The sequence below is a fragment of the Balaenoptera acutorostrata genome, chromosome 4, assembly GCF_949987535.1.
Source record: "Balaenoptera acutorostrata chromosome 4, mBalAcu1.1, whole genome shotgun sequence".
NCBI lineage: Eukaryota > Metazoa > Chordata > Mammalia > Artiodactyla > Balaenopteridae > Balaenoptera > Balaenoptera acutorostrata.
The window spans coordinates 70,918,821-70,924,523 of record NC_080067.1 but is presented as its reverse complement, the minus strand read 5'-3'; the positions used below and the strand labels follow the sequence as shown (position 1 = coordinate 70,924,523).

Below are 5,703 nucleotides of genomic sequence, written 5' to 3'. Positions count from 1 at the left end.
GTAAGACCATTCAGAGGATGTTTCCTCCTTCGGGAACACTCTTCCCCTAGATGGCAACAGGGTGCACTCCTTCCTTCAGGCCTTGGCTCAAATCTCACCTCCGCTAAATAGTACATCTATGCCCTGTATCTGCCATCCCCTAATGTGTTCTGCATAGCATGTAGCACCCCTGTTATATTTCTTTCCATGTCTTTCTTGCCTGTTTCTTCCCACTAGACTGTAAGTTCTGTGAGTTCAGAGATTTTTGTCTGTTATGTTCATTCACTCTTGTATCTTTAGGGCTTAGAAGTGAGTGTGGCATATAGTCAGCATTCAATAAATATTTATTAAATGAATATTCAGAGTGAGTAGTTTTTTACATATTTTGTATGTATTTTGTATATTGACTTTATTTTATTGGGCAATGGGTACAGAATAATTCGAATTAGGAAAATTTTATTTTTTCTCAGATATAAAAACAATGACCACAAAAAACGTCAAAAGTCCCTCTGAGATCATTGCCAAGCATGGCAAATTTCAGGGCACTGTAAAAAGGCTGAGCTAGTGGTCAACTAGATAAAGTTCAGGAGACTTGAAAATGCAGAAGTTTGACTCCATCACCCATCATGAGGCCAATTCTACCAAGCTGTAGAGTATATACAAGTGACCAGTGTTTTCCTTTGCTCCTGGGGAACTTAATTTTACAGACAGAGGTGCTATGTTGCTATGTCACCTGACAGTAGCTGTACTGATGTGGAGATCTGCCTGTAGATTGTATTATCTTGATTCTACCAGTGTTAACATTATCGATGGCTTGGGCTCGGGCAGGCAGTATTCCTGTGTGGCTGAGACTGCGGGAGGTGGGAGAGATACACACAGGAAAAGAGCACTGGGAAAAGGGCCCAGAGCCTCAGTGGGTGATTTCAAATCTGTGTTCAGCCACTCCACCCTGGGTGAGCTCAAGCAAGCTGCTCAACTTTCCCAGACCGTAGTCTTCTCTTCTGCAAAATATGAGTCACAAACAATTCCTGCTTTACCACCTCATGGCATGAAATAAACAGTGTGAGAATCTCTCAAAGTAAATGGGACTCCGTGCAAACCACTCAATAAATGACTAAGTGCCATTACCTGTATTCCTTAGGCTGATTCCTGAAAAGATGAGTGGGCATGTCTAGGTAAACAGTTTCACCTGAGTCCTATCTTTCACCAAGAGAGTGAAACCAGGGTAGGGTTTTATGCCAGTTTTATGGCATTTGACTTTAGGAGTTATACTTGGGGATCTGTTCATTCATCCAACAACACATCTTCTGAGCACAGCCCTGATCAGGGGTTTAAGTTCAAACTAAGGGCTCCTAGCACTTCTACTGGGGAGGGTGGTTCTGTGATCTTGGACTCTTGAACATTTCTGAATCCCTAAACCAAATACTAAACAGTGAGGACTAGAGCAAGTCACATTACTCCCCATCAGATAGGTTAAGTAATAATGCCTCCCTAATAAGAGTTGTGAAAATTAAGGATTAGAACAGATAAGGTTTGAAAAAGCATTAGGAAGTCAATAAAGGACTATATAACTATTTTGTTTCAATAAATGATTCATGCTTTTCCTAATCCAAATGTTAATGATGATATTGTTTACACTATTTTACTGTAAGCCTTCTCAAATATGTTGATTAAATGGGTAGTCTATAGCTAATAAGTGCATGAATAATTAAAATCTTTTATTGGATTTTTATCTGACATCTTACCAAAAAAGAGGAAGTTGGCTTATTGCTTATAAATACATACATATCACTGTGCCAAGACGTTTATCTAAACAAAAAATCACTGTTGTCATCCTAACAGACATTTATTGAGCACATGCTAGGTGCCGAAGACCGGGCTAAATACTCTATTCTCTATCATCACCTCATTTAATTATCAAAAGGTAGGTATCATTATTATCTCCATCTTATAGATGAGGAAACTGAAGCCCAAAGCGTCTAAGTAACTTGACTAAGGTCACACAACTCTTAAGTAAAAAAGACAACTTTTTAGACATATACACAGTGTACTTGATATTACTTTATACTACATCTGTCAAAATAAAACTTTTCAAATGTCTTGAGTGACTCGCAATCAAGGTCTCTGGCACAATAGAACACAGGCAAAATGTTAAAACATAACTAGTGAACTTGTGCGTGCGTGTGTGTGTGTGTGTCAGAAGGGATGGGAAACAGGCAAAAAAGCATAAGAAAATTCTAGCTAAAGAAAATCACTGTGACTGACCACAGATTATCCCTTTGAACTTCTTCATGTGGAGAGAAACTTGCATGCTTACTAATTGATTCACTAACCAACAAATGACTGAGCACTTATTATGTGCAAGGACAAGTGTTCAAGTCTAGGGAACAGAGGACACTTAGTCACAGAGCCTCCTCCTTGGACCTCACAAACTCCTGGATAAATTGTTAGATAAATGCACTGAAATTATTTTGTGTGTGTATATGTACTACTTAAGTAAATTGCCTCTGGGGTAGGCTCATAAGTTGGTTCTTACCCAAACTGCCCTTTTATACAACTGCTTAAGAAAAGACATAAGGGAGAATGTCCAACTTTGTGAAATATGAGGATAGGATTTGGAGAAGAGGGTGAGTTATTTAAATTGGTCAAGACGTTGGGACATAGGATACTTTTATCTTCAGTGGAACTTTGAGGTCTTTGCAAAAGAAAAAAAAAAAAAAAAAAAAACCAATGTCCTGAAAGCTAAATAAAGCAAACTGGGCCTCTGATTCCCCAAGGTTCAGATTAACAGCCCAACTCTTCTGTGGAGGACAGGAGGAATGAGGGACCGGATTTCCATTATAAATAACCCCAGAGTTCAGTCAATATCTATTTCTTTCAAAGCCCTTTAAGAAACTTGGGATGAGGACAGAGGGGACATACCCACCAGGCCAAGCCAGGAGAGAAGGGAAATATCTATAGCTGATTTCATTCTGCATAGCATTTACTGCTGCAAATCACAGCTAAAGAAAGCAGCCAGTGGCAGCAGAGACAACCCCCAGCTGGAGGGCCCTGTCACCAAAATGTCTCTTCTCTGCCACTCAGGCAACATGGCCTTGGCTTCCATCTTGCAGTATATTTGCACTTCCCCACCTCAGAAAACAGAAAGTCTTGGAATTAGCAGCCATGACATTCATATCCCGGTCCATCCAAGTACTAGCCACAGACAGGTTATCTTACCTGTCCCTGTGAGTTTCCTCATCTCCCCATGTGGTTGACTTCACAGCACTACTGAGTCACTCACGTGACATGAAGGACCTTAAAGCACATTGGGAGGTGATCAAATTTCCCAAACAGGAAGGCGTAAATAACTTAAAATCTAAAAAGTTTTGAATACAGATGACCATACCCATCCACAGTCGAAAACGAAATGAAACTAGTGAATGATGCACATAAAACCATGGATACACACCCAGTTAACATAGAATGGAACCCAAACTCACTCACTGGTTCTCAAGATACTTTTTACTACCATTGTCTCTTTCTCTATCCCACTTATGTCTCTGGTAATTGATCAAATTAATTGCCCAGTGACTCAGGAGCCCAGAATATGGGCTTGTTCTTTAATATCTCCATTTACTTGTCGGGCTATTTCCACCTCCTGGAACGCCCTTCCCCTACACGTCTGCATATCCAAACCTGCCCAAATGCAGCCTTCTCCAGGAATGATGCTGTCTCTGATTTTCCCTGTTTGTAAATCATCTCTACTTAATCTGAGCATCCCTAGCATTTTTATTTGTACCTCATATTCTAAAAATTTATATTCCCATGAATTTGTCAGTTCCTTGAGAAGGATTATGTCTAATTCCTCTTCGTTTCACTTACCAGGGAAATGATAATAGCTAATGGCTAAGATTTACTGAGCACTTAATGTGTGTGATCTCTTTTAATCCTCACAGCTAACTGAGGATGTTGATACTGGTATTTTCCTCATTTTGCAAATAAGGAAACAGGGGCCCAGAATGGTTAAGAAAGTTGTCCAAGTACACAGCTACTAAGTGATGAAGTCAAGTTGGAAACCAGGAATTTCCAGTATAAATCCATGGTTCTTAACACCCATGCCTCCACTCAGTGCATTTTCTTAGCATAGGAAGTACTCAGTAAATGCTTATTAACTGAGTGAACGAACAAACGGATGAATGACGAAAGTGTGAGTCTTCAAGCATGAATACTCCCATTCTATGTACAGGACTTCAACTTCTCTTCAAGTAGTGGTCACTCAAGGAATATTTGCAGAGTTAATGAATGAAAGAATCAGTACTAGAGCAGATGTCAGGGAACTGCTGAGTCTAGAAAGTTCTCAAAGGGGAGTCATTCAACATTTACTCACCACTATTTAGTCTTTCAGCATTTAGGCTGCTATATACTGCGAAGATGATATGGAATAAAGAATAAATCAGACATGAGTCCTGGTCTGTGGGTGCTAACGTTTTGGTAAGATGAAAATTGACTGGAGTTTTTCAAGTCTGAATAAGAGCAGACATTGGCAGAGTAAAGATAGCTCAAGCTCAGGGAATGACCAACAAAACATTCAGAGATGAAAAGTGAGGTAAGCCTAGTGCTGAAGGAGCAAGAGCCTCCCCTTAAAGAGGAAATACAGCTGAAGATCATGAAGAGTGACTGATGACTCACCCATCAAAATAGGAAGCTCTGTCTGGTAAGGAAGATGGTGGCATCCAGGCAGCTGAAACCATGAAGATCCTGAACAAATACTTACCACAGTCGACTTCACCCTTGCCGCTTGGGCTAGTGGCTGAGGAGTGGAGGACCCATTCAGTGGCCAGGGCTGGAGGCATGGCAGCGCTGTGGTGGGAGATCCCAGGCTCTTGCAGTCATTGCCTCGCTCTGAACAAAGACTCCCTCACGTAGCAGCTCTGCAAATTAGGGCATTTAGGAAAGTAGATAATCACAACTCCTTTTTCACTGAGTTGTTGTGAAGACCAAAAAGCTAATACCTGAAAAGGGCATAGAACAATGCCTGGCTTATAAGAAGCACTCACCTAAGGTTAGCTATTTTTATCATACTTCTATCATTGATTCTAATTGTTTGTATATGTGAACTGAAGAATCCCTAGTGAACTTCAGAAGGAAGAGAGGATGCTTACCTTTCACTTGGGTATGAAATAGGAGTATAAATCATACATCTTGCACCTTATAACTACTTCATTCCTAAGGTGACAGTACTCTTGTTGACGGGGGGCTGGCTTCTTTAAACTGCCATACAGTTGTCCTCTGCAGCAGAACTCCAAGAGGGCGGTGATGTTCCATGTTTGTGGACTTTAACCCAAGACTTTAAGAGGAGCATAGAATAATTCTGCCAAAGTCACACAGGTATATTTTCTTTCACTTTACCAGACCACTGTATCTATCAGAATCCATGATCTATTTTTTGGTATTTAAATGTCACTCTAACCTAGAAAGTAGATATTTCTTTATTAAGGCAAATGCAAATTTAATCCCTGTATTTCTTTTCTATTTAAAACATCAAATGTATAGTTTTAAGACATATATATTAAAGAAAATTTTTTACTTATGCAAGGAATTTATCACCAGGTGCTGGACCTAATTCTACAGCAAAAAAAAAAAAAAAATCTGATTTTATATTTCATAGATAGTCTTTTAATATAAAGATGTTTTAGTACAAACAACAGTTTTTAAATTTATGACTAATGAATACATTTTTCG

At 39.6% G+C, this 5,703-nt stretch overlaps 1 long non-coding RNA gene across 1 annotated transcript; it reads right to left on the bottom strand.

Moving 5' to 3' along the window:
* Nucleotides 1-386: 386 nt before the first annotated feature.
* On the bottom strand, nucleotides 387-5,553 carry LOC114235654 (uncharacterized). The gene is made up of 3 exons (XR_003621778.2): nucleotides 4,736-5,553; nucleotides 3,199-3,276; nucleotides 387-980 (listed from the first exon to the last, which is right to left on the bottom strand). It is a non-coding gene; the product is annotated as an uncharacterized LOC114235654 (long non-coding RNA).
* Between the last annotated feature and the right edge of the window lie 150 nt (nucleotides 5,554-5,703).